Below are 26,170 nucleotides of genomic sequence, written 5' to 3'. Positions count from 1 at the left end.
CTTTGAAATAACAATCAGACTTGTAATGCATGCATTATAAGATTTTAATCTACAAATTTTAGAAATGTTTTCCTAGTCCTTCCTAGCTGAAACAGGTTGTTGTATATGGGCAAAAACTGCATGAACTGAGGGGTTGCCTGCTCCTCTGTGGTACCTTTGGACCCATCCCAGGCTTGGAGAGCAGCCCCTGGGCAAGGAGTGAGTTCTCTTCCAAGGGCCTTGTAAAGTTCCTCACAGCAATTTGCCCTTTACGTCACTAGTGACACCATGATCTTCCATGGCCACTATTCCACATAAGCCTTATATATCAGCAGTGTTTGCCTTTTCTGGAGTTCTGGATACACATCCCACATGCATACACACTCTGAATCAGTGAGGCTTCATAGGAGGATCCTCTTCACTCCTGAACCTTTCCCCTGTGCAAGTTGTTGGCTGCCTCATGGGCAGACTGGTTGCAAGGTGTCTGAGGGTTTTGTGAAGGGATCCCTAGCAGGAGTGTGTTAACGGAGTCAAGTGCTCTTTATTGGCTCCAGTGGATTTCACTGCGCCCTTGGCACGTTGCTGCTTCTTGTACAGAACTTGGCTGAAGGAGGCAGAACTGCAAGACATCATCCCAAATTCCAGCTGGGATGCGTAACTTGGCTACATGACACTCGCCCCTCTTTACCCCCCTTAACTACTTCCCATGTTAAATAGTTTCTCAGGACTCCAAGGGGAAAGAGGAAATAATCTCCAGGCCAATTATTCTCATAAGTAGAAAAATTGCATAAATAAATTAGCAATGATTAATAGGAAGAAATTGTCACTTGTCTCACTTGCCTGGAAGTTGTAGCTTGCTGAAATGACAGCCTTGGTGTCGTGGGGTTGGGATGCAAAGAGTGAATGATGGAGGTAGGGATTTATTTTATACATTTTTTCAAATTAAAAAAAAGAAAAAGTGTGATTTATTTTCCTTTAATGCAGCCTGCTCCAAATTTTCAGTTTTACATTAATAGCTGGGGGAACAGCAGCTCTTACTGCCATATACTTTAGCTATTAACACTGTGTCTGATTTGACAGTACATCTCTCAATTTATTTTTTTTATTCCCTTGTGATCATAAAATATGTATCAGCCTTCCTTTCTAATCTCCTTTGGCATGTCCAGCTAGTTATTTTGTGTCTTTCCTCCTTTTGAATTTGATTTTTCTAACAACATATACTTAATCAGAAAAAAGAAACCCTCTATTAAAACTCCTTTTTAAAGAATTTGAAACTTGATTTAATTCATATTTAACGGAATGATTTCTCCAGTAGCCCTTAACAGCTTTCCACCCAAAATGTTTGCTTCACTGATATTTTAATTGCTGTAATAATCAGCATTCTGTGTATGAGGTCTTTCCTCCAGCTCAGTAAATCCATACTGGCTGAGTAAAGCATGTCTGTGATTTATGTGCAGATAAACAGCTTTGGATCCTGTCCAATCACTTCATCAGTTTTAATTCGGCTGCCTAATCAGTAGCAAACAGGAGGGTTGTTTTTTGCTGGTTTGGTTGTAGGGTTTGTTTTTTTTTTTTTTGCTTTATTTTGTTTTTAAGAGGGTTGGGGGTGTTAATACAGGGTTTGGCATGTTCCCCAGAATGGCACAAATAGCTCCCCATTTCTCATCATCTTTGTGTCAAAATCAGCTGTAACTTTCTGAAAGAGTTTGTAAGAAGGGGATGAGATGCCAAGCAGTGCCTTTGGGCTTTCGTTGGTATCTAAGGAACCAGGCAGATATGCAGTCTGAACAGCCAGTCTGCTCTTATCTCATGGTTTAAAAAGGACATCCCTCAGATGCCTGAGAAAAGTGGAAGAGCTCATCCAGAAGCAGATTTTGTTTACTCTCTGCGTTTAGGGGTTGATACCTTCAAAATAATTTCCACAGCAATTATGTTACTGCAGTTGCAGTTTCTTACTAGTCAAAGTGGCTTGGAAGGGTCCTGGGAGGTGCAGGGGACACTGTGGGGTGCAGCTGAGCAGGGCTGGGACAGGAAAGCCTATTCCCCTATTTGCACCCCCAGCCTTTTGCTCACTGTACAAATCAGAGGGCTCCAGACTGAGGTTCTTCGAGATTAAGGCTCGTGACCACAGTTCCTGACCTCATTTTTGTCTGCAGTAACCTAAGCAAATGCCTGTAAAGGTTAAAACACTCCATCATTTACATTATCATCTATTAGTGCCATGTGTCAAGAGGTGAAGCATTCTCTGATTTATAAGCAGCCTCTGAAGGATTACAGAGCAACCCCATTTTGGACATCAGATCTAGGGCAAGCAATACCATCTGTAATAATAAAGCTTACCTAAAGAGCTTAGCCTGGTTTGAGTAGTAAAGCATGGCTGTGTGTCTGTGAACCATGTCAGCTCCTGGCTGCCTTCATTTCAGTGTGTGCCTGTGCCTGGCCACTCCATTTACACTGAGAAACTGCAAGAGGTATCAGTAGCTCTTCCTCTGTATGCCTTTTTCCTGTTTCTTGGCAGCACTTCCTATGCAAGCAAGGAGCAGGCTTGGGAAAGCTGTGCTGGGCTGTGGGTACCATTGGGGTGTTACAGGGCAGATTGACTGGGAAGAGAACACTGGCATTGCTACTGTATCTTCTTGGAGACTCATGTCATAACCCAGCTGACACATGACATCGTTTTCCCATGTCAGATTAAACCCTCCCAGCTCTGTATTCCACGAATTTCAACCAGAGCTGCTCAATTCAAATTTTTTGGCTCAGTCTTAATTCCTTGCACATACCCAAAGCTGTAGGGGCTTTAAATAGATTTTTGAATCATCATGAAATTCAGAGAATTAGGCTGGGCTGGAGGGAAGGGCAGGGCACTGAGTTTTTGGCATTTGGGATCAGTTCTCTGTGCAAATGTGAGTGTCCCAAGAGACCTTGGGTGAGATGTGTAATCCATCTGCTGTGTTGGATTTTTCATAGCTTGCAGAAGGGCAATAACACCTTGTTGCATTTGACAGATAATAAAGAGAGAATAAAACCCATTAATGAAGAGAAGACATTTAGACACAGTGATGGTTCTGGTACAACTCCACCTCCAGTAACAGCACTTACTGGGCTTTTTATCTCCAATGCTCGAACAGTTTTCAAAAATTATTTTCAAAAATGTGTGTGGAGGGGGAAGTTTGGCGATTATACTGTTATTTATATTATGCTGATTCTTTTTTATTGATGACAGCCTTGCAGAGGGACTACCAGGCTTGGGATTCTCCTGGCTTTGATTGAGCACAATCTATAGGTTTGGTTCTGTTAAACTTAATAGGAGCTCTGAGCATTCCTGTTAAAATTGATGGCAAATGAACTTCAAGAGTTCTGAAAGATGAAGACTATCCCATCTGTCTATCTGCTGTTTAATGGAGAGATGAGAAAGGTTTCATGCTGTAACCTGGCAGGGAATTCAAATGTCTGAGAAGAAATTTCAGTAGAAGGCTCAGTGTCTTGCAGATCAAAGGGTTCATTTAGGGAATCCTCTATTCTCTAGCCAAAGGGGAGCTATTATGTTTAGAGAGGCAGTGTGCAGACCAGAATTATTCTGCTGATGAAAAAAGAGTTTGTGCTGTCCAGTGGCTTACTTTATAGAAAAGACTACCTGCCGGTCCTGGAGGTTTGAGCTAACAGATGGATCTTGTTTGCTCACAAGCTGATGTGTTGGGCTCTGATCTGGCTCCTGGGATATCACTGAAGAAGAATTTCCACTGTTACCATTTTAAAGAAGCAGGAATTATCTTACAGTGAAGACTGAGTCCTTTTGGTGGGTGGGTGCTCTGTCACTCCTGGGTTTCTCTGGATGTCCCACTTTCAGGATTCTGCCCTGGCAGAACAGCTGCAGAAATGTTCATATCTTCATCCGTTTCTATGATTTCTTCCATGAGGAAAGTGATAGGAGAAGGAAGGAAATGTGAGAGTCTGTATGCGTGTTAGTCTTCATATGTTGAAAGAGGAGACTGTGAGAGCCTTTTCTGGGTTATGGAAATGTGATGAATGAGGTTTCTTGATGGAAACAATTGCTTCAGTCCTCTCAGTGAACTGCATGACTGGTTCTTCTGTTTCTGCAGTTTGGTTTTTTTCAGAGGGTGCTACATTTATCATGACTCTCCTTTATAATTTTTTTTCCCTATTTTCCCTTTTTACCCTCCCTTTCTCTTTTTACCTTTCACTTTTCCTGATTCATACTGTATAGAAGCCATTGTTCAAAAAATAATTACCAGGGTGGTAAGAAGTCTGCCTATGGTTAAACCTGATGGCCTGTCCCTGAGTGCAGCACCTTAACCTACAGAAGCCCTCTGGCATTATATAGGATTTTGTCAGATCAGATACTAGTTCCCCTGGAAAAAGCATTTTGTCTTTTTAGTATCTCTATTCTCTATGATGTAGCATTAGCAGCATGTGCTTCTTCTCAGGAGCACAGTGAGGAAAAACCCATCTGGTTTGTGAATGCTCAGACATGGCTCTAATGGAAGCCATGTAAATAACTAGGTAAATTATTTCACTGTGTTTGTCTGTCGAGCATAATAGGTAGTGGGGTCAGAATCTCCTTGCAGTGATTAATTTCTTACTGGCTGAGTGGGGTTTGTGCTCACCAGCCAGGGTACAGAAGTGTCCTCCAATTTTTGCTGTCTCTGTTTTTTCCCTGCCTACACTTTTAGCTCTTTAATCTCTTGCTGGTGAGCTTCAGGGAGCAGAGACTACCACAGCCAATGTCTGCACTGTGCTCAATGCAAAGAGTTCAGAGACAGGGTAGGCTTTGTGGTGCTGTCATTATTAAAGGATAAATTAGTACAAAATAATCTAGAATTTGTTAGAATCTGTCATAATTTTTTGCCTTTTTACTTTAATGAGACTGTTTTGGGGTTTGGTTAAGACATAAGGGTGAAAACGGCGAAAATAACCTTTCAGATGTGGGTTTCTTGAGCAAATTTGTTAATTCTGAGCTTTGCTTTTGGTGTTTCAAAGAGAGGGTTTATGGCTCACAGCCATGTGCAGGCTCTCTGCCCTGCCATGCCTGTTGTGATACTGGGAGCAGATCATGTAGGCTGGACTCACACATCATCTGGCTGCAGCTCCTGCATTGACTTCAGCAGCTCAAATAACTCTTGACTAACCTGAGTACATCTGTAGTTCAACTGGCAGAATGGAAGGTGCAATGAGCTCCAGCAGGAGTGAATGATGAGGCACAGTGATGGATGGTGGGGACAGGACTGTTCCCAAAGAAAGCATTGGAATGAGGAGTAAGATATGTGTTCACAGCCTACATTTCTCACTGGTGCAAATCTCCCACTTGGAAACTGGGACAAGAGTGATTTCTTGTCTCTTCTGTGAGGATGAAGAATTTAGGATTATGAAAAGTTCAAACAGGGCTGCAAAATTTATCAGTCAGATTGATTGTGTTAAAATGTTTATTGTTTCCACAAACATTTTCTGCTACCCAATCTGTAGACTAGAATTTTTTACAGAAAGCAAATAATTGCAGCTGAAGGTAATTTTGAAGTAACCTTCAGGTGAGCACTAAGGAAAATTTTTATATTGCTTTTTGCTTAAACTTAAATAATACTTTCACTACATTTGATTTCATATAATTCAATGATGATTCAAATAATGTCAAAATTCTCCCCTATCTGGTAGAAGATATAATTAGAAATATCCACTGAAGACTCGTTTTCTGATCTTTTCACAGGTCACTTAAGATTTTCCCTGGAGCATGACTTCAAATATGACACTTCAGTAATGCAGAAGCTGTAAGTAAAGAATATCATGTTTACAGTCCTTGTTTAAGAGCTGTGTTTACACTCTTTCCAGAGCTTTGCTAGAACTCATCTTTGCTAGACTCTGTCTAACTACAAGCTTGCAGGGAAGTCACTGAGAGAAGACATGGTTTCAAAGTCGATCGTGCCATTTTAGATGCTTTGCTTTATCAGCTTCTTTTTTAATCTAAGAGCTCCAATAATGGTTGCCTAATCTGCAGAAAGAAAGCCCAAGACATCTGTCAGTATTGCAGGAAATGTTACAAGCAGACAAAATTAAATATCACTCATTAGCATCTATGAGCAGTGAATAAAAAACAAGGATACATTACCAAAAGCTGGAATGCTGTTGGTTCCCAGGCACAGAACAAAGGCCAAGAATGTTATTTTGCTTGTGATACTAATTAAAAAGGCCTAGGAGCTGAACAAATGAACCCTAGAGGCTGTTGACCTAGTCGTGTGTTTGTTGGCCTTTGGTAACTTGATGTCAGAGTTCAGTATCTTAGGAGTCTTATCACAGAGTAAACTTTTTGGGCAATTCCTGGTTGTGAATGCACAAAAAGGATGTAGTTTCCTTCTCCCTCTCAACTTTTCCCATCTTTTTCTAAGGCAAATTAGTAAGGTGCTAATTTTGGTATCTCTTTTCTGAATTCTGCATTGTTTTTCCTAATCAATTCTCTCAGATCTGCTCAATCTCCATTTAATTCAGTCAGCTACTCAACATCCAAACCTTTTGTAATAAAGAGAGTGCTAATTTTCCTTTATTTCAATTGTCTTTCATCAAGTGTTATCATATAACTCAATCATCCGGCATTGGAATTTGTAATTTAATCAATAAAGGAGGCCATTTTTCTCAAGAAAATCAAGCAAGAAAGATCTTGAGGAAAATGCACAGTGAAAGGAAGGTGAAGAACAAAAAAGGGTGGTAGGAACTGTGGTTGGCATTTAATAGCTGCACACTTTGGTAGCTATATTTGCCTGGCAAGTAGCAAGCAAAAGAGATACCACTACTTTAAAATTAATGGGTGTAATGATTTTGCCTGTGCATCTTGCAAAATCTAGAGACACAATCACGGATAATACTTAAGTTGCTATGACAGGCGCCTTGCACCATCTCCAGGTGTTGGCAACCCTGTGGATGAGCAGTACTGTTCACCAAAGCAGTTTGATGTCAAGAGGGACACTAAGAAAGAAGCTTTGCTGTGTGAGTTCCTCCAGCCTTTCTGCTCACTTGACTTTTTATTGTGTTGCTGTTGCTTTAGATAAGGGCAGAGGAGGGATGATCTGCAGCCTCCCTTGATATGATCACTGAGGGGTCCAAGGCTTTGCAGCACAGGGGTGTCCCTGCCCACAGAAAAAGGTGGCTGTGGCCTGTGAACCTGCTCTGTCCCTGCCTCTGGCTTTGCTTGCAGGGCTTCTGCAGCCCCAAAGGTGGGGGTGGTGCTGTGCTGTGCTGGCAGGATGAGAGGATGACTGTTCATTGCTAGCAGTGAGAGCTGTTCTGGTTTCCTGCCCTGGCCCATCTGAAAGAGCATCTCTGCTTGTTCTATTGGAGCTGTGAATTTTGCCCCATGGGTAAGGTTTGTTTTGCATTCAGCCCCTGGAAGACAGCATGCCCTCTGCACACTGACAAGCAGCTTTGAGCAAGGCCTGGTTTGGGGATTGAATGCCCCACTGGAGAAGCATTTCTGCTGGGCCACAGCTGGAGTCTTTCCTTAGCCCCTTGACTTCACAGCGAGATTGTCTGGGCAAGTCTCAAATATCAGGCATCTGTGGAGTCAGCCATGGTTTGCTGATAATTTGCTTATAAGTATTATGGTCTCAGCTTGGCAAAGTCTTCAAAACACAAGATGAAAGATATCAAAACTCTTCATTCAGAAAATGTTGATATTTAAAATTACAGTAAATCGTTTGATGTTTAAGGCACGTCAGTGCTCCTTTGCTTATATCTCTCCCAAGGCCTGGTTGCTAGTGCTATAGACATATTTTCTGCTAATCAAACATTGAGCCAGCTGTTGAAACACCCATCTTGTGGGATTTTTAGAACATGTGTTTTAGTTGAAGCAGGCATGCTAGTAAAAAAGACTTAATAATCCAACATTTGGGGAATTTTTAATATGTGGTGTGTGGCATTTGTCTTGAAGATTTTAGTACTCCCCTTGAGTGCTACTCCAGATTGAATAAACACGTATTTAGAGAGTCTTCAGGTGCTTATTTTCAGCCTGCATTGACAAACTTTTCCTGTGGTAAGCACAGGAGAATCAAGTGTAGAACTCTACAGTAAATAATATTACTTCCCCCTCACCTTACATCCCCAACAACACCCTAAACACTCTACAGTAAAAGCTGTCTCTTAATGGGGAAAGGGTCTTACCTCAGGGTTTATTAAGTAATGAACATCATGGATTGAAAAATGCCTGGACAAGGATTTCATCGGAAGGGGCTGCCCATGGAGTTGGTGGCGTCACCATCCCTGAAGGTGTTCAAGAAATGACTGGATGTGGCTCTCAGTGCCATTATCTGGTTCACAAGTTGGAGGTCAGTTAAAGGTTGGACTCGATGATCTCAGAGGTCTTTTTCAGCCTAAATGATTCTGTGATACTGTGTGAGTCTGTGAAATTATAAGGAGATGAAATTGAAATGGCTTGATCCTATATTCTTAGCCACTCTTGAATTCAAGTCCTGTTCCTGTTTTGCACAGCTGTACCAGAAAGTTTTGGACAAGGAACGTGTGGAGTGTGCCAATCAGACAGCTACAAAATCTACAGACCTGCAGCTGGATGACAAATCACTCCCTCTGCCCTTGGAAAATATCATAGAAGCCCTTTCTTATATAAGCAATATTGTAAATATTGTTCATCTTTTTTTCATAAACCTGTGTTTGAGTCTATTCTCCAACCTTTCAACGGTGCCAAAGGATTACCAAACATGCACCATATGATTGTTTATGATCCCTGGTTGCTTCTTGTGCACTCCAAATAATGTCATCAAAGCCAGTGCTTTCTGCCTGTTGTGTTTGGCCAAATATGAGTGCAGAGTTTCTCCCACGAAGTAGCTTAATGTGCTGTATTTGAAAATTGACGTTTGGAGCTATGACGCTCTGACTGGCCAAAGCAATCAGTGCTCTGCCCAGCCAGGCAGCCTAGGGAACCCAGCTCCAAGAAGCTTTCTGATGAGAGCTGTGGCTGAAGACATTTCTCAGGGATGATTTAGCACTCAAGAGCTCAGAGCTTTGTGGAACTGGATCATCTTCAGAAGTAAGCAGTGACACACATGGATTGCCACTCTGTCCTTCCCACAGTAAATAGTTTTCACCTAAAAAAGAGAAAATTATGAATTATACTTTAGTCCTGCTTTATTTTACATGATTTAAAAAATCATGCCAGTGTAAAGTATGTCCAAAAATATTTACATATATTTCATTAATTTTTCTCCACTTGCTTTTGAGCTGCTAAAACATTTTGTAACACTTGGTTTGTTTTTTTTTGTTTTTTTTTGTCCTGCTTCCAGCACTAAATAATGTATTTTAGTGATTCAATGCCGATCAGGAATTTGGGGGGAAAGAAAAGAAAAGTTGTAACCACTTTTTAGCTCATCTCCTAAAGGATATTGGGTTTTGCTCCCACTGATTTTGAATTCAACAGGCTGCAGAAGGACTGGATATCATTTAGCTATTAGAGATTTTTGTTTTCCTGATCGTTGTGAAGTACCATCATTAACACAGGCAAATTACCATGCTTCACTGTGCTGTGTCCATGGTACATTAGAGGTTCTTTTCCATTGGTAAAGCAGAGTCTATTCTTCTGTAAAATCATTGGCAGTTCTTTGGCAAGAGAGACAGAGGGACTATTTAATGGGAAGAAGAGCGGTCTAATAAAGGGGAAAAAGTTGAACATGACAAGTGCAAGGAAAGATAGGAGAATGTTGGTTTATAACTCACTGCATAATTGGGCCAAAATATTCATCCATTTTCACAGGGCCAGGGCGAAAGAGGACGGCAGTTTTGGGGTAAATGATTTACGTGATTTTTTCAAAGTGCATTTTAGAGAAGTCAAGCACTCTATCCATTTCTTTTCTCAATATGAGTGCTGTGATTTCAAGCTAATGGAAAATTGCTTGTATTGCTGAATTTTCTTTTTTTTTAAATGGTGTATTGGCTTTTGGTTGAAGAACTTGGACTTATGCTTAAATATGTCTGGATTTTACAAATACATTTTTAGTTTAATAAGATGAAACCAATTAACCAGAAAAATCATTGCCAATGGATTTTACAGGTACATAAAAATATATTGCTTTTTCTTGAAACATTTCATCACCCTTTTGAATGTTCCTTTTTCTTTCCTTTGCCACCAATGACAAAGCACTGTGATAATTTTTTCCCTCATGCCTTTTCCTGAAAACATTGATCTCTAGCCCTGATTGTATATTTGTGTGTGTGGGGATATTAGGCATGTCCATATGCATTTATTTATTTCTGACTCAGTGTTTATTTCTTTCCCTGGTGTTGTTCAGTGTGTTTAACTTGTGGCCTGAGGAACAACAGAGCACACAAACTATAAAAGAGTTGTTCTGAAAAGGTTCCTTAAAGTGGCACAGGACCCAAGGGCTAATGAGCCATCTCTCAAAGCTAGGTATTAATGCAACTGCTGAAATGTTTGGCACAGCAGAGACACTGAAGAAAGCAGTAGCACCTGATTGTTACCCCTCTGGATCTCTGGGAGTGGACATGTCTTCTGGAAACTCTTCTGAGGTCCCTCATTATGTTAGCTGTGCCTTGCAAGTGAGGATGGGGACAGAGACCCACTGTCCTGCAGTGCCACAGAGGTCTGTGGAAATGAATTCTGGTCTGCCTGCCTGTCTCTGAACAGGAATGCTCATTTAATCACTTATAGCAATATTTTACTTGGAGGAAATTTAAACATGAGGCCTCGCCAGCCTCCTCTATCCCTAAATTTTCCATCAGTTCTGCCTGCAAAGAGGGCTGGGTAGCACACACGACATGGATGCATACTGAGGAATTGTAAGATTTCTATTTCCATTACCTCAGCCTTTCCCATTCCCTTGTAGCTTTCCCTTCTGCTTAAAATGCAAAGGATATTAACTTCTATGAGATATGGGGCGGAAACCCAGGCAGGCACTGCCTTGGGATGACATGGTTTTCCCTGCTCTGTAAACCCTGTAAACTGAAGCATAAAGAGCCTGCTTTGATCCCTAATAACTTTGCTAGTTTGCTTTAGTTACCAGTTGATATAGAGATGACTTAAACATGGTACTCTGGGGTAAAATACAGAATGTTTGTCCAAGTACATGGCGCTGGCACACAAAATTATCTGTTGCAAACAGACGTCTCTGTTCACATCAACTTTGCCCAATTTGTCAAAAAACATCTGAATCATCTGAAAGAAAAACAAATACTAAATTTGGGTGACAGGAAAGGCTTTAGTTCTTTTCTTCTGCAAGCTGTGGGAGTGCCCTGCAGGACAGTGACCTTTTTGCATCATTGCTTTCATTTAGCAGTGGTTCTCACATTTTAAAAGTAAGTTTAGATATTTTACCAACAGCCTGACATCATTACTAAGGCTCTGCGTGTTTACTGTAGAACTGATGATCTAGTTGAAGGAAATTATTACATGAGAACTTTGAAGGAGATACCCTTTCAATGGGGTGTGAACTTCAATACAAAACTAACAGTTGCTTAAAGTCCTTCTGGATTTCTGAAACTGTCCCATGAGCCACACCAAGTTGTGAATGATGCTGCCCTTTAAACAGCCAGGACAGCCCAACACCTCCTTCCAGTAGCTTTAGTGTGAGCAGCATGTGCTGGTTTATATCCAACCTTGTCCACTGCTTATTTAATTCTCACTTTTTTCTTGGCTTGTGTTGAATTCCTGGCCTGTCCTTCATATTAAAATGACTTTGTTCCTCCAGGGAAACCTCCCCCACTTCAAACAAATGGTACCAACACCAAATAGCTGCTTTGTGGTATCCAGTTTTATCCTGCATTTGTTTTAAAGCTTCCCAGGAACCCTTGGCTACTTTGCACAAACTGTTAACTTGAAGGTAATAATTTTGTCTGGGTTTTGTCACAGAAATTCAATTAAGGAGGATTATGAACACAGTTGTAGGCCTGTTTCATTTACAGTTGCAAATGAAACCCAGGCCACACACTGATTGTTTATATAGGAAAGGAGATGCTGTGTAGTTTTGAGTGGCTGAATTACCTGCATGTTCCTTTGTGTGGCTTCACTTATTGCAGAAGGAAGGGAGTGAGACTTGCAAAAATTAATAAAAAAGTGATATAAAGGTGGGAAAGAAATCACCAAGGGAAAAACTACCCCCACTGCTTTTCCCTAGGAGGCACACATCCTTTCTACACATAATAAACTCCACAGGGATTTTCTTCCTCCTTAGAAAATATATCCCAAAGGGCAGGAATGAGTAGTCCTTTATTTGTTTATTTGTTTATTTATTTATTTATTTATTGTACACTAAGAGCAATATTCTGTTTTAATGGCCTTGATTTGGCTCCAAGTCCCTGAGCCACCGGGGACAAGGCATAAGGTTTCACTTTTTTTCAGTTCTTATTTCTGGGCCATAGAAGCCAACATTTTAGTCTGATTTTCTCTTTTCAAGTTTTTCTGTGGGTAGCTGAGTTCCCCAGGTAGGAAAGGGGAGAGGAGGGGGAAGGGAAGAAAGGACATTTACCATATTAGAACAACATCATAGCTGCTGCAGAGGCTGGCTCCAGGTGGAAGCAGTGTGTTTGGAGACAATGAAACAAGAAGGGAATTTGTTTATTCAGGAGATGCCTTTTTAAGTTATGAAGGGCAAAACAAAGGCAAAACTTGTTTTGATGTCCTCTGATGAAATGACTGTGTTTGTAGAGCAGCAATATCTCTCAGCTTTGCTTTGCAACAACAAACATGGGAAATACTTTTGCACCACTCAGGAGATATGTGAAGGGCACAGTACTTGGGTCACCCCTTCCTCCTTATGCAGGCTTTGTCCCACAGTTTTGGGCTCTGTCCTCTAACCTTTTGCCTGGGAAATCCCACACCGATTTCCTCAGGGTGTTGCCTGCCTGAAGACATGAAGGATAGGGCTTAGCTCCTATATACTGATCTTTATCCATAAGGAATTATCACCGTTTTACAGATGAGGAAGAGAGAGGTGCCCAAAGGTGGAATCAGCCCCACCTGAGTCAAGACTAGGCACAGTCCCAGGCTGCTCCCTGTATGGAGTGGGTGCTGTGGTGTCTGCTGAAGGACCGACCCAATGCATCACCTTTGATAAAGCTCTCCTCAAGCGTACTGTATTTAACTTGTTTGCCTCTTGTTTCTTACATTCTTCCTGATCCTTCAATTCTAGGAAGGGTTATACTGTCCTTACTGTGTTTTCAACTACATGCCTAAGAGGCTTACTGGATTCTTCACCAGATGAGGGGGAATAAGCTCTTTAGTTTCTAGCTTTAGATCAGATACTGTTTCTGTACCTCTCTATACTGACTTGACACTGTTGTACACTGAAAGAGAAGCAGGCAGCTTATTAACTCTCAAAAACTTCAGCAAAATTCACTGTAAGTGATGCAGTGAAGTGTAAACAATGTCTAGTTTTGCTTCACATCCAGGACAATTCATCCTGTGGCTGTTACAGTATTTTATATTTCTCAGTTGTTTTGTGGTAGCGTTGTCTGATGTCAAAACAAACTTCTTGTTGAGGTGAAAAGGTAAAACTGGGATGAAAAGAGTGAAAGGCCTTATATAAAGGGTGATCTGTGAGTCTCTTGCATTTTGTGCGTATTTTCTAGAGAAGTTAGGACAACTGAACTCAGCATTCTCAACAGCTTTCAAACCAGGTGAATATGGCTTTATGGAGAGTATTATGACTAGATGAATTTGAGTATGAGTAACCTTGCAGAAGTCAGTAGATTTATGCTGACACAAAAATAGTGGGGAAAAAAAGCGGAGGATCAGGATTTCACACAGCCATCAGATTGTTTTGTTACAACTGATTGGGACAGTCTGTCATAATCCAGTTTTGTTGTGTAGTGGAGAAAGGAGATGAGCATTTCTAGAGGGTGACTCACCAGAAGGGCGTTCCCATGGGTGACAAGAGCTGGCCTTTGGGACTGCTGATCTCCTCCTGCTGACGTACCAAGGCTTGCAGACTATCTTAGCTCAGGTGAATAAAGTAGGGTGAGATCAATCTTTGCCTACGTTTCACTCACATATTTTATATTTGGTAGAGCATATAAAAATAGTTCCTTTTTTAGCATCTTTCAATCTGTAGATAGTAGAGTTAGATCCTTAGCCAGCATAAATGAGATAAACTTCAGTACTAAAGAGCTGACTTTGATGGAGTAATTTCTGCTTTGCTCCAATTCAAGCAGTTTCAATCTCCATAGAGTTTTCTGGGGCTGTTTCAGTCATGCCTCTAAGCTTTATACCTAAACTTCAGCTAAAGGACAGAAAGAGGCTGCATGGTATGTAAAGTGCACATGATTTCGGGCAATATCTTATGATTTAGATAAAGCATTTTAGTTTCATGACATCTGGCAGCATTGCTCTCTCAGAGTGTAGCAGAGAAATAATCCTTTCAAATCAACTCTGTTAGAGAATGAAACATTTTTCACCAGCTTAGTTTAAAAATCATATCTGAGCCTTTCTCTCCTAACTGCTTCAGCACAAACAAACAGTGCACACAGGATGTTGCTGTTTCAGCAGTTTCCCTGAAACCTGCTGTACATTTAAAATTATTTTCTAGCCTTTTTTTTTTTTGAGCAAGTTTTTTTTTTTTTTTTTTACATAGAAGGTAAAATGTGTAGTTGAATCACAAAGCTAGATAAAGTATTGTGAGCCTGTGTTGGACTGAAGTCCTTTTCATCCAAAGAATGACTTTATCTGCTTATTATGGAAGAATTGAAAGAAGTGTGGGAAAGTAAGACTGAAAAAACTCAGGACCCTCTATTTCAGCATTGTGGGGGAGGCTGACTATTAATATGGGAATTAATAACCCTCCAAAACCACCTCATCTGAGCAGCCGCAGTAGGAACTGGTGGTGCAGAATGCACAAACTAATTCTGTTTCAGAGAAGCTAAAATTAAATGTTTGTAACAGCTTTATGTGCATACACTCTCAGCAGGAGCCGTTTTTATTCCCTTTAGGCAAACTCAGAAAAAGTTGAACATTTAACAGCCTTGAACTACCCAGTCTGTGTGCCATATGTACACAACACTGAGCCATGCCTGTGTTGTCAGTCTTTAGAGTCTTCCTGAAAGGTGGAATCTGGCTGGTTGTTAGCAATCCATGTCCTTAGAGGCGCTGGAGCAAAATGCTGATGTTGATCAGAAGGGGAAGGTCTGAAATTGTAAGCAAACAGAGAAGATCCATCATGCATTTTCACAGATGATAAAAGGCTGACAGTGGTAGTCTGCTTATCAAATAACTAGATTTATTGAAATAGCCTGTGCTCTCATCAAATAGTTTGCTTTTCATGTTTTTGTTTCATTTCATCTTACTAAAGGCATCTCGGGTTTTTTCCAAACTTACTATTGCTACTGTGGCATACTGGCTAATTTAGACCATTTCTTTTGTTAATGCTTAAAAGCAGCATGGATTGCAATGTCCTCTTCTCACTGACATTGCAGGACCACAGAGCAAAGCCAGTCCCTGTCATGAAATCTCAGATTCCTGCAAAATAAATCAGAAAAAATAATGTAATCATTATAATTTTGTTCCTTGCAAGATGATAGTGCTACACATTTCATTTAGCATAAGCCTAGTGCTGTCAGCTATGCTCAAAAATGGGATAGAATTGATCATTTTTAATCAGTAAAGAGAAATAAAATGCAGAAACAAAAATGTTGCTAGCATATGACATCCCTGTGGTGAAAAGACCGTTCCTTTCCTAACTCAGCAAGGTATCACATTTTGTGGTTTTGTTCCCAGGGGAACAAGCTTCTGCTTTCCTCCTTTTCTGAAAACATTTGTAAGACAGAAAGTGGAATATTAATAATTGAAAATGCAAGTTGCAGTAATGCCATTTGCATAAGGATGTTTCTTGACCCATGGAGGATATTCACTGTTGGAGAAAATATCAACAGAGGAACTGTGGGAGCCTGGTGGATCTAAAAGGCTACCTGGCAATAAATTTATTTCTCACATGAATCTTAATATGGTTCCCAAGACTGGAATTCTCTATTTGTAGCCTGCACTTTTTCCTGGAAGATGGGGTGCACTATCAAGAGATCAATATCCCCCAGTACTGGGTGTGGTGCCAGTAAGCAGACATTTAACGTGGAATAAAGGGGTTTTTTTAAACAAAGGGCATGGAGACAGTCCTTCCTCCTGCAGGATTTGCTAGTTGAAATTGAACAGTCCCAGTGATCTTGGCTGAGAAAGTCAGTCCTTCTGCAAAAGCATTTTAGCAATGAACCGCATGGAACTCAGTGGCTGGGGTCAAGACTGATTTGACTCTGCCGATATTTTAACCTGTAGTTTCAGGAATTGTGGTTTTCTGTTTGGACCTTTTGGGGTGGTGTTTGTTAAGCCAGATGCTTATGCAGCAGAGCCATCCTTCCAAGCTGTTTTGAATGCCAGTGGTACCGAAACATTACTCATAAAGTGCGCACGCTGTTACGATTCGTGACTTTAACTCTTAGCATATTTATAGGCCTCATTTCCATCTTTTGTGGTCTCATTAATGGAGCAGCAATAATAAATTTTAATGTTAATGGGGGATCATTTCACCAACAGCAGAAGGTATTCATGAATTTGATACAGTAGTTGAAAGGAAAGTAACTTTTTAGTAGTATAACTTTTTTAACCATTGCCCCTAGTTCTTTCCTTCCAAACATGTGAAAATTGGACAGTTTCAAAATTATGGAAATTATTTCATGCAGACAATCAGCTTCCTGGATATGTTGCATGGGAGAGGCACTGTTTGCAGAAATTTCAGTGGGGGCACCCACTGTAAGGAAGTATGAGCAGACTTTGCTGTAGTCATGGTGGTAGAGATAGAAACCCAGAAAATGCCTTTGGTCCATGTGAGTTAATGAACTTCATTAATGGAGAGTGGAAAAGTGGTCCTCCTTGTATAAAGTAGGCATTTCACATCCTGTTGTGAAGGACCTGGGGACAGTGTTAAGATGTGGTCTCATAGGGGACTTCAATTCCCCGACAGACAATTGTACCTTAGGGTCCCCTGGGAGCACTGTATCTCAGTTTTCACACTGGCAAAGTTGAGGGCTTTGAGCTAATGAAAACAGTTGGATTTTAAAGCTTGGTCAGTTAGTATCTGTGAAGGTTTAGTGTCTCCTGAGGGAGAGAAGTTACACTGTGGGGTAATCCTCAGCTGGAAATAAACAGAACCAGACACCATCCAGGACCTTCCCCAGTGCCACGTTGTTGAAGACCTCTGTGCTGAAATTAGTTACAGCTGTAAAGACATTTCTATATGCGTGCTTAGAAATTGAAGTTAAAATTTGTAAAACATTTGAAGTAAATTTGCATTCTGGCCCCTGGTACAGAGCATCTGTTTGAATCTTTTGCTGCTTAATTCTAGGAAGTTTGTTCCCAGTGAGTTTTCATCTCTCTGAGTACATTCATTAATCCTTTTTGGACTTAGCTTACACACAAATATAGAAGAAGCTTTGAAGTGGATTGGCAACTTTTCACCACTCTTCTTTATTTTGTTTTGTTAAATAGTAAGTTTAAAGGTACTAGAGTAGGTTAAGAATTGCATGCTTAAACTGTTTTGTTTCCTGACAGAAAAGAGATTGGCATTTAAATGTGCCATTCAAGCTAATAATCTTAAAATCTGAAATTTACTGACCTAGAAACTTAATGTAGTCCTGTGAGTTCAAGTATCTGCAACTTTTTTTAGAAAACAGAAAAAATATTATTTTCAAAGGAGGCATGTGATTGGTCTCTCTTTTTTTTGTAGATACCATTAATTTGAAAATTACTTCAGTGAGGTGCTGTTATCTTGCTTCTGTGCAGGCAAACTGTAAGCCCTAGCCCCCTGAACTCTGCTTAGAGGGTGCCCAAGTACATATGGAAATGGACAGATAAATGCCAATAGAGGCCCATTTGAAACAGGAAGAAAGGAAGGAAAAAAAGAAAAGAAAAAAGGGAAGATTATCTGTCTAGCCTTATTGGCAAGTGATCAGAAAAGTGACTGAAAGCATTATATTGCATTTTTTTCCTGCTTATGGTTTGATAAAAAACTGACTAAAATAAGTGGGAAACTTTCCATGATGTTCTTGATTTTGGGCTGGGATGCTCTGTCTCCCTGCAACAAATTGCCAAGTGCCTCAAGCAAATAAAGATATTGTCAACAACCAGCACTATCAATACTACTTGGTACTGGCAAAGCAAACTCATCTGTTGTTGGTAAAATGACTCCTCAGCATGTAGACAGGAAAGCACTTGCATGGAATATGGATATAACCCAATCATGTGGCATGGAACCCCATATGTTCAATAAAGAGTCGTTTTTAGATAGACAAGTGACCTTGATATATTTTTAACAGTTTTCTGCATCATCACCTTTTAAACTTCTTACTCTTTAGCTTTGGTTCAGCTGTATTTGATTTTTCCCCTGGTTTTTTTTTTTTTTTTTAATGTCTTATTAAGTTTAGTGTGTGCAGATTTGGTTTGGGAATGGAGGTGGAGCACAGCTGGTGGAGCAGAGAAGCAGGGATTGAGGTCTTTTTAAAGCAGCTAAACTTGTAGCCAGAGAAGATACTGCATTTATAATGTTCCCATTCTTCTCAATACTTAACAAGAAAAATGATTGTGTGTGTGTGACGTGAATATTCAGCACAGAGCTGACCGTTCTCTTTTCACAGCCATCCAACCGCACACACATTCCTGAGGGATTACCTCACTGCCAGCGCTCCTCAAAGTGTGGGATACGCCAAGCCGACCAACTGCAAAGCTCCTTCCTGCCTGCTGCGGGGCTGGTTTTAGGCAATGACCTTTAAAACCACAGATCTAACACAGTCTACCCCCAAAAAGATTTTCATTTGTTTGCTAAATGGGAGAGATGCTGGGCATGGAAATAGGGTAGAGTCTGTAGGTTACGTGTAGAAATTCCTTTCCAAGCTTTCCACTCCCCTTTGGCTCCAAACATTCAATAACTTTCCAGCCAGAAAATGTTTGTCCCTTCCTTCTCTCTTTTTTTGTGTTCTTCCCTTGTTTTGCATATTCTGACAGCACTGTTTACTTCAGCCTGCAGCTCCCACTGCTTTGTGTGCTTTCTCTGTCTCACAATTGCATAAATAAATCACTAAAGAAAATTTGCATTTGATGGGAATTTTTAGCTGATATTAAGTTTTATGGGTGGAATATAATATATGTGAGTTGGCTTAATTAAACTGAATTGTCATTTGAGACACGGAGGTCTTTATCTGTACGAGACTATTTTTGCCTTTCATATTTTTGCTATTAAACATGCCAGTGGATTTGAAAACCCAAGGATGACAGGTCTCAGAAAAGTATCATCTCTCTTGTAGCAAAATATCTGCTTATGCCAAGTGAAGCAAATCAGCATCATCACAGAGCTGAACAGTTAATTTATGCCATGAATTTTGAAATGCCAGGGGATGGAATCTGAGGCCCATGTATGTTGTAGCACTCTCTAGTCACCCAGTTGGTGACTTGTGTCACACTAGAGGAGAGATGCAGTCTGGCAAAATGGTTTAGACCAAGGGAAATTTGTCTAAAAGTTTGTCCAGAGTTTCTGAGTCCTGATACCCTGCAGAGGTTGAAAGTGGTTTCCTTGCCCCTCCCAAGCAGTGGTTTGTGCCCCACAGCACTGCTGGATTTGGCTTTTGTGAGTGCAGGGTTTCTGAAAGGGCTCCAGGTGGCACAGCCCTCACACACTGCTCCTTCCACCCTATGGGCTGAGGTGTTAACACCTGCAGAGAAGTGGGGAGCACGCAGGAAATTCATCAGCTGCTGCAGCTTTTTTTCAGAGGCGTGAGAAACCAGCTTCTCAGTGCCACTTTACCCTGGGTCACACACACAACTAGAGCGTGTTTAGTCCATCCCTCTGCCCAGGAACTTGGTCTGTGATATTTATCCTTCCATGGCAATCAGGAAGGGTGTGAGCCTTCTGCAGGATCCCCACATCTGGCTTCACAAAGCAGAGGCTCCTGGGAGGGCTCCATACCAGTTCTGACTTTTTGACTTTCTCTGGAGCAAGGCTGGCAAAGCGTAGCTTGAGATTGTTATACTGATTAATACTAATAATATCAGCTCCCCAAAGTACATGAGGGACTGATTGAAGTACTAGTTCCAATTTATTTATTTTTCAGGCTAAAGATTTCCACACTTGCACAACTCTTGCTGTCATTTTCCATGCAAGGGGTCTGCGTGCCCCTGAGACTGAGACTGCATCTGCTTCTCTGTGAAAACAAAGATAAACTGGTTCCTGGTGTGTTGTTCTTTCACTTACTCTTCAGCATAAGAACAAGCAATAAGAATGCATTTTAGATGTTAATGAAATTAATGAAAGCCAGATCTCGGAAACAGCTGAGATTGTTGACTGTCTCAGGCAGATTTTTGCTTCATTTCAATTACAGATGAGCCAGAACCAAACCCCTGATTAGAATTGCTTCAAATTTTGGATCCACATCTCTCAGCTTTGCAGTTTTGACCAGTTTCCAGTGTTTAATTTTCTTCATGTTTTATTTTTCCTTCTGGTTTTACTCCAGGTGTTTTAATGATTTCATTTTGTCTCTGTGAAAGACTAGCCTCATGAAGGACATGATGTGCTGCCGTAAGTCCCACTGGGGCTGCAGAGGCATGATTTGGTTTCAGGATGTGCCTGTACATGCTGGGGAGAGCTTGCACTCCACTTGGGGCTGAGAAGCATTTCTGTGCCATCTCAGCAGGCAGGTGGCTGTGCCTGCTGCCATCCTGGTAGCTCAGTAAGGCACAGACCCTGGGAAGCCCTACATGGCAAATGTCCTTCTGACTGGCCGTGATTCTTGAAAAGACCCCAGCGGCAGAATCTTACTGATGGTTTTTTAGCATGCCTTTACCCATAACTCCAGACCACTCCATCAACAGTGCAGTGTTCTCAGTCTGCACATATATAAATTCCATCCTGAATTTATACTCTGATTTTTTTTAAAAAAAGCCTCCTGGAGACAGTATATTAATAATGAACAAATTCCTTTTTATGTCTCCTGGATATAAGGGGACCTCAAGCTTCTCCCTAGGGAGAGAGAATGGTCTGAACAATCCAGTTAGAAACCTCAGAGGCAGCAAGCACACAGGAAAGGCAGGTTTATTATCTTTGTTCTTTCATTGCTGTACTCAAATCCCAGGAACAGTGTTACTTTGGGTCCACAGATATTGTGCAGAGCATTTTTAGGGGAGGTTGAGAAGAACATCTGATCATAATGGTTTTGAAAACATTGATAAAAGAGGAGGAGAAAAAATAATTTACATTAAATGCTACAGTGCTTCATTTACAAAATATAATAAAAGCAAATTTTGTGATTCAAGTAATGATTGCAGGTTATTAAACTGGGCTTTAAAGCCTTCATAAATGAAAGCCTTTTAATAAATGATGAACATGGATGATAATGCTCTTGGAAATAGAGAGAATCTTTATTAAGCTTGGCACATTTGTTCTCCACCCACCCACTTCCCTGTTGCTTTACTTGGTCCCTGGATCACTGTCACAAAGATGCACCAGTGGGACAAAGCTTTAGTTAGGATACTACATGGGAAAGCACCACCTTCCATGGCTGCCAGGGCCTGGAGAACATGACATCTTGAGAGAAGGTTGCAACACCATGGATTTGCTCTGGTCAGAGGAGGGGTTGTGGGGCAGCTGAAGGGGGTAAGAGCCAATTTCATCACGAGGTTTCCATCTATGTGTGGAAGAGAGCTCTCCTGTGCCATTGCTGAAAGATTGAGCAGAGCACTCACAGGGACAGGAAAGGTGCTCTCCCCAGGCACCTGTTCAGTTGGGAATTAGGCAGCTGGTGATGGGAGCAGGCATGGGGCTGAAGGGCAGAGCAGGGCTGGGCTTCATTAGGGCCTGAGTCCGAGCACAGTGATATCAGTGGGTGCTTTCTCACTGGCTTGAAGGATCCCACCTCGACAGTGCTGGAGTGAGGAACTTTGGAAATAATTTCACTGCTTCTTTATGAAGAAGGGTCTTATGAAGGGTCTGTTCTGACAGGCATCAGATTGGGACTTACTGACCCAGAGGGGAGATGGCAGAGAGAGAGGCAGAGCCGAGGCAGGCAGCAGACAATAGAGCCTTCCTTCCCTTGACCGGTAATAAACCATGCTGGTGTAAGGGAAACTGCTCCTGCAGGTACTGCCTTTTGATTAGATATCTGAGAGTCATAAAAAACTTCCTGTCATGAGGGTGAGCGTATGAGACAGCCCTGCCCAACTGCAGTTTTGGATAACTTAATTTTGCCTGCTCAACTTGCCTCCTCAAAGAGTGGAATATTCTGCCCTATTTTGCCTAAATTATTAAAGACTGATGAGGTTTCCAGCCTAGAAGTGACTGCGTTTCAGTGATGGATGAGTTGATTCTTCTGTGGATATAGTAATCAAGGCATTTTTCAGCATCTTTGGCATGAAAGGCACAATATAAATGTGAAATATTATTTTGTGCCATGCAGCTGCTGAAATCTCAAAAACACATTATGTCTCGGTAATATAGACAGTGTTTAAGACTGTTAAATTAAACTATTAAAGCCTATAGAAAAAAAACAGAGATGACAGAGTGCAAATTAAATCTGAATTATCGTTAAATTGCTGTGCCAGTAGTTTTCAAACACATTCACAGTGACCTGGAAGAGAGCAGTGGGAGTGAAATGACATTCACACCTCCTAATTGGAGTCATTATCCATTCGTTGTTACCATGCTGCCCACAACAAGGGCACGGCTGGGACACTAGTGATTTGGTGGGGCACAAGGATGCCTGTGGACCACAAGGGATTTTTGACTGCCCTGCTGTCTCTCTGATTTAAAGCCAGGAGAGGGCCAGGCAGCCACTTGTCACATAGATAGTTTTTAAAGGCAATGAATGCCTGCAGGCTCTTTTCTGTATATGGTGACTGAGACGTGGGGTTGGAAGAAGAAGGGGGCATGTTGCATGGCTGGATTGTGCTCCTGAAAAATGTCTGTGTCCAAGGACATGCTGGTGCTTCCTCCCCTCTTCTCTTCCTAACAGCCCAGGCCCACTGAGAGCCTTGGTGGACCAAGGGTTTGTAATGAAATCTATGGGCCTTCCCAGAATATCCCAGATAGAAAAGGAGCTTTTAAAGTTACCTAAATGATCTGCCTGCCAAAACATGAGTGCACCTGATAGTATGTTCTCAGGTAGTTTGTCTGGTTCATTTCCATTCAGTTGCAAGTGATGAAATTTCCAGAACTTCCTTTGGAAGTTTATCTCTGCTCCATTCTCTAATAAACAGTCCACAGTGCATTTTCAAATGGAGATTTTGCCTTTGTTTCCTCAAGTCATTACTCACAATAGTATCTCTGTGTACCTCAAAAACTCCTTTTCCATCCTTAATCTTTACAAGCTTGCAGGTATGTGGATATCTGTTTGTTGTGCACAACCTGATGCCAATCCATCAGTTTCCTTCTTGGAGGACTTTATGACAGCAGAAAGTGATTAATTTTCAAAGCAGACGCAGCCTTTAATCTGCAGAAAGGGAAACAAACTTTCCCCCTCTCCTTTGCTGATTGAATCTGGAAATGAATGAAGGATACCTGACACAAATGTGTTTCTAAACTAGTTTTCATTAAATGTAATCGGTCAGTGCTGATCATCAGAAGTGTCTTGAAGATTGGCCCATGTATGTATATGGTACTAAAGTCAGAATGAGCTTAGTGATCGATATTCATTCAACATCTTAATCTGCTCAACAGTATTAAATGGATTGCCCCAATGTCCTTGCAAAACAGGGAAATAATGTGACTCTTTCAGCAGGAATATTAAAGTAGACAGGATAAATGGAGGTGTCCAAAATACTGCCAAGCAGCTCCTGGCTTGTATCTTTGTGCCCATCATCCAGATGTTCCTCCACATAAGCTAATGTAGTTATAGCTGTGGAAAACTCCCAAGGATGGCCAAGAAAATCCAAGACTGACAAAACTGAAGGAAACATCTCAGCGTGACTCCCCTGTATGTGCTATTGTATTCCCAGGTCTCTCAACTACTTGTCTCCAGTGGCTAAGCTGGGACTAAACCCCAGTGCACACACAACCTTAGTTCTGAGAATAGTTTGTTTGTTGTCTGGGTGTTTTATTAGTTATTGGTCTCCTCTTCAAATGGTGTGAACACTGATCTTTATCCTTAAGTTCATCCCTTGCTTTACTGTTTAAATATATTTCTTGTTTCCAGCATGGAGCTGAGCCTCTGTCCATGAGAAGTTAAATATGCAAGTCATTTTACATACTGCTGCACTATAAAAATCATACTAATTTTATATACATATACAGTTAGCTCAGTAATGGCTAAAGATCTGTGTTCCTCCCTGGACTTACCATAGGAGATCTCTTCAATTTCCCTGCTGCAAAATGAGAGGGTAACTAGCAGTGTATTTAATTTAGTTATTTGAGGCTAAGACTGCTACGGGACATTTCTCTGTGGCTGTGTCTTCTGGGGAGATTTGAATGAATGACCAAGAAGAATCTGAATCATCCAGTCATGCAAATTAAACCATTTCCATAATATGAGGGCTACTTTTCCTGATCCATAGTAATTGATGAGGCTCATTATATGTTAATATCACTCCTTTTTTTTAATCTTACATGTAATTCGCTACAGTGTTTCAATGTGAAGGTATAATTAAGATTCAGATGGCAATTTCATTCTAGACTGCTTTCTACAGTTGCTTTAATAAAAATTAGAGCTTGGGATGCTATTTTCTCTAGAGGCAGAAAAAATATTCTTTTTGATACTTCAGATATAAATCCATTTAGCCGCTGCTGAATTTTCTAATTGTGAAAAAATGCAAAGTACCACCACTTCCAGGCAAGCACTGCTTTTCTTCCCCCATGCATGGTTCAGTGCCCTGCTGAAGTTCTTGTGTTCAATGCAGCAGCCAGGACTCAGTTCCTAAATGCTCAGAAGTTCTGACTTTCATGTCAGCCGTGCCCAGATCTTCCATCTACATGTTAATGTTAATTACCAGTGCCCATGGTGCTTGTGGTACGTGCTGATGAGGATCAGCACCAAGATCTGCACCACCAAGCTGCTGAGAGGGAAAACTGAGCATGAACCTCCATTAAATATCATTGATCCTTTATTTTACATATCAGGGCCTTATATGGGGCTTCAAGTGGGCAAAAAGTCTTTGCAGGAGAGGTACATGTGTGTCTGTGTCCTTGCAGTGTGTCATTGCTTTGTGTTGATCCTCGTCTTTACCAACAGGCTCTGGCTGTATGTGGGATTTAATGGCTGCCTACCAGTTGACTACACACATGAGCTTATGGCAGGGATGCAGCTCCCTGTTGACAGAAATGCTTTGGAATGTAGTGTATGAAAAGAGCAAACTGAAATGTTTCTATAATATCATGTGAGGAAAGACAAATGTGGGTGTACATGAAAACATCCCAGTGAGCCTGCTGACATGGGCAGGAAGAGGGGGAGGTGGGAGTTTCTGTGCTTTTGTAAAGAGAGTAAAATAGTCACCACCTGGTAGTGGGAATTTCTGAAGTGGATGGCAAAATCTCTTTTTTTATAGCAACAATTTTTTGGAAGTGACCATTATATTCCTGTTTTGTGTAGGTGAACCTGCTTCAGTGATTTTCTTTGCTGGGTACTTGAGGAGAATGGGAGTCTATGTGTCTGGAGCACAAACCTTGTGCTAGTGTGAGCTGGTGCCTGGCAAGGCACCTCTCTCTGCCAGAAGGGAGATGTGCATTTTACAGCACCCTCAGTGTGAGTCCCCATGGGGTTCATGGATTTGAACATAAAGAAATTATCCCACCAAAGCCATGCAGCCTCCCTGGAGGTACAAGAAAAGCAGAAGAGGCTGCTGGTGGAGGGGGGCTGTAGCCACCAGCCTGAGAGAGGGGCAAAACCTCACCTCCAGTGCTGGAGTGGATGAGACAATGTGCACTTATCTCACTGTTTTTCCAGTGTGATAAGTGCTGGGGGCATTCTGTGAGAGCCAGAGTGACCATTGTCCAGTTCTACACTGGGGAGCACCAAGCAAAATCACTGAGTGGCTTTCTGATTCAGTTTCCCCTCCTGTAAGTTGGGGGAGATCTTTCCCAAAGATGCAGTAAAGATAACTAAGACTTACACTGATGGCTGTGGTGAGAGGGACCATGTGTGTCCTTCAGAGAGAGAGCTTTCTATCTGACAGCTGCTTTAAAGATGTAAAAAGAAATGCAAAAGTTTGGCCTCA

General features: G+C 41.3%; 1 protein-coding gene across 4 annotated transcripts in view; it reads left to right on the top strand.

Moving 5' to 3' along the window:
- SEMA5B (semaphorin 5B) overlaps positions 1–26,170 on the top strand; it is a 257,508-nt gene that overhangs the window by 74,235 nt on the left and 157,103 nt on the right. For all 4 annotated transcript variants that reach the window (XM_056496469.1, XM_056496470.1, XM_056496467.1 and 1 more), the window contains exon 3: positions 5,699–5,759. The gene's annotated coding sequence lies outside the window, so the exon portion shown is untranslated. The remainder of the gene's footprint in view (positions 1–5,698; positions 5,760–26,170) is intronic.

The sequence above is a fragment of the Oenanthe melanoleuca genome, chromosome 7 (assembly GCF_029582105.1).
Source record: "Oenanthe melanoleuca isolate GR-GAL-2019-014 chromosome 7, OMel1.0, whole genome shotgun sequence".
Taxonomy (NCBI): domain Eukaryota; kingdom Metazoa; phylum Chordata; class Aves; order Passeriformes; family Muscicapidae; genus Oenanthe; species Oenanthe melanoleuca.
The sequence above is the reverse complement of the archived record's forward strand: the minus strand, read 5'-3'. Positions and strand labels throughout refer to the sequence as shown.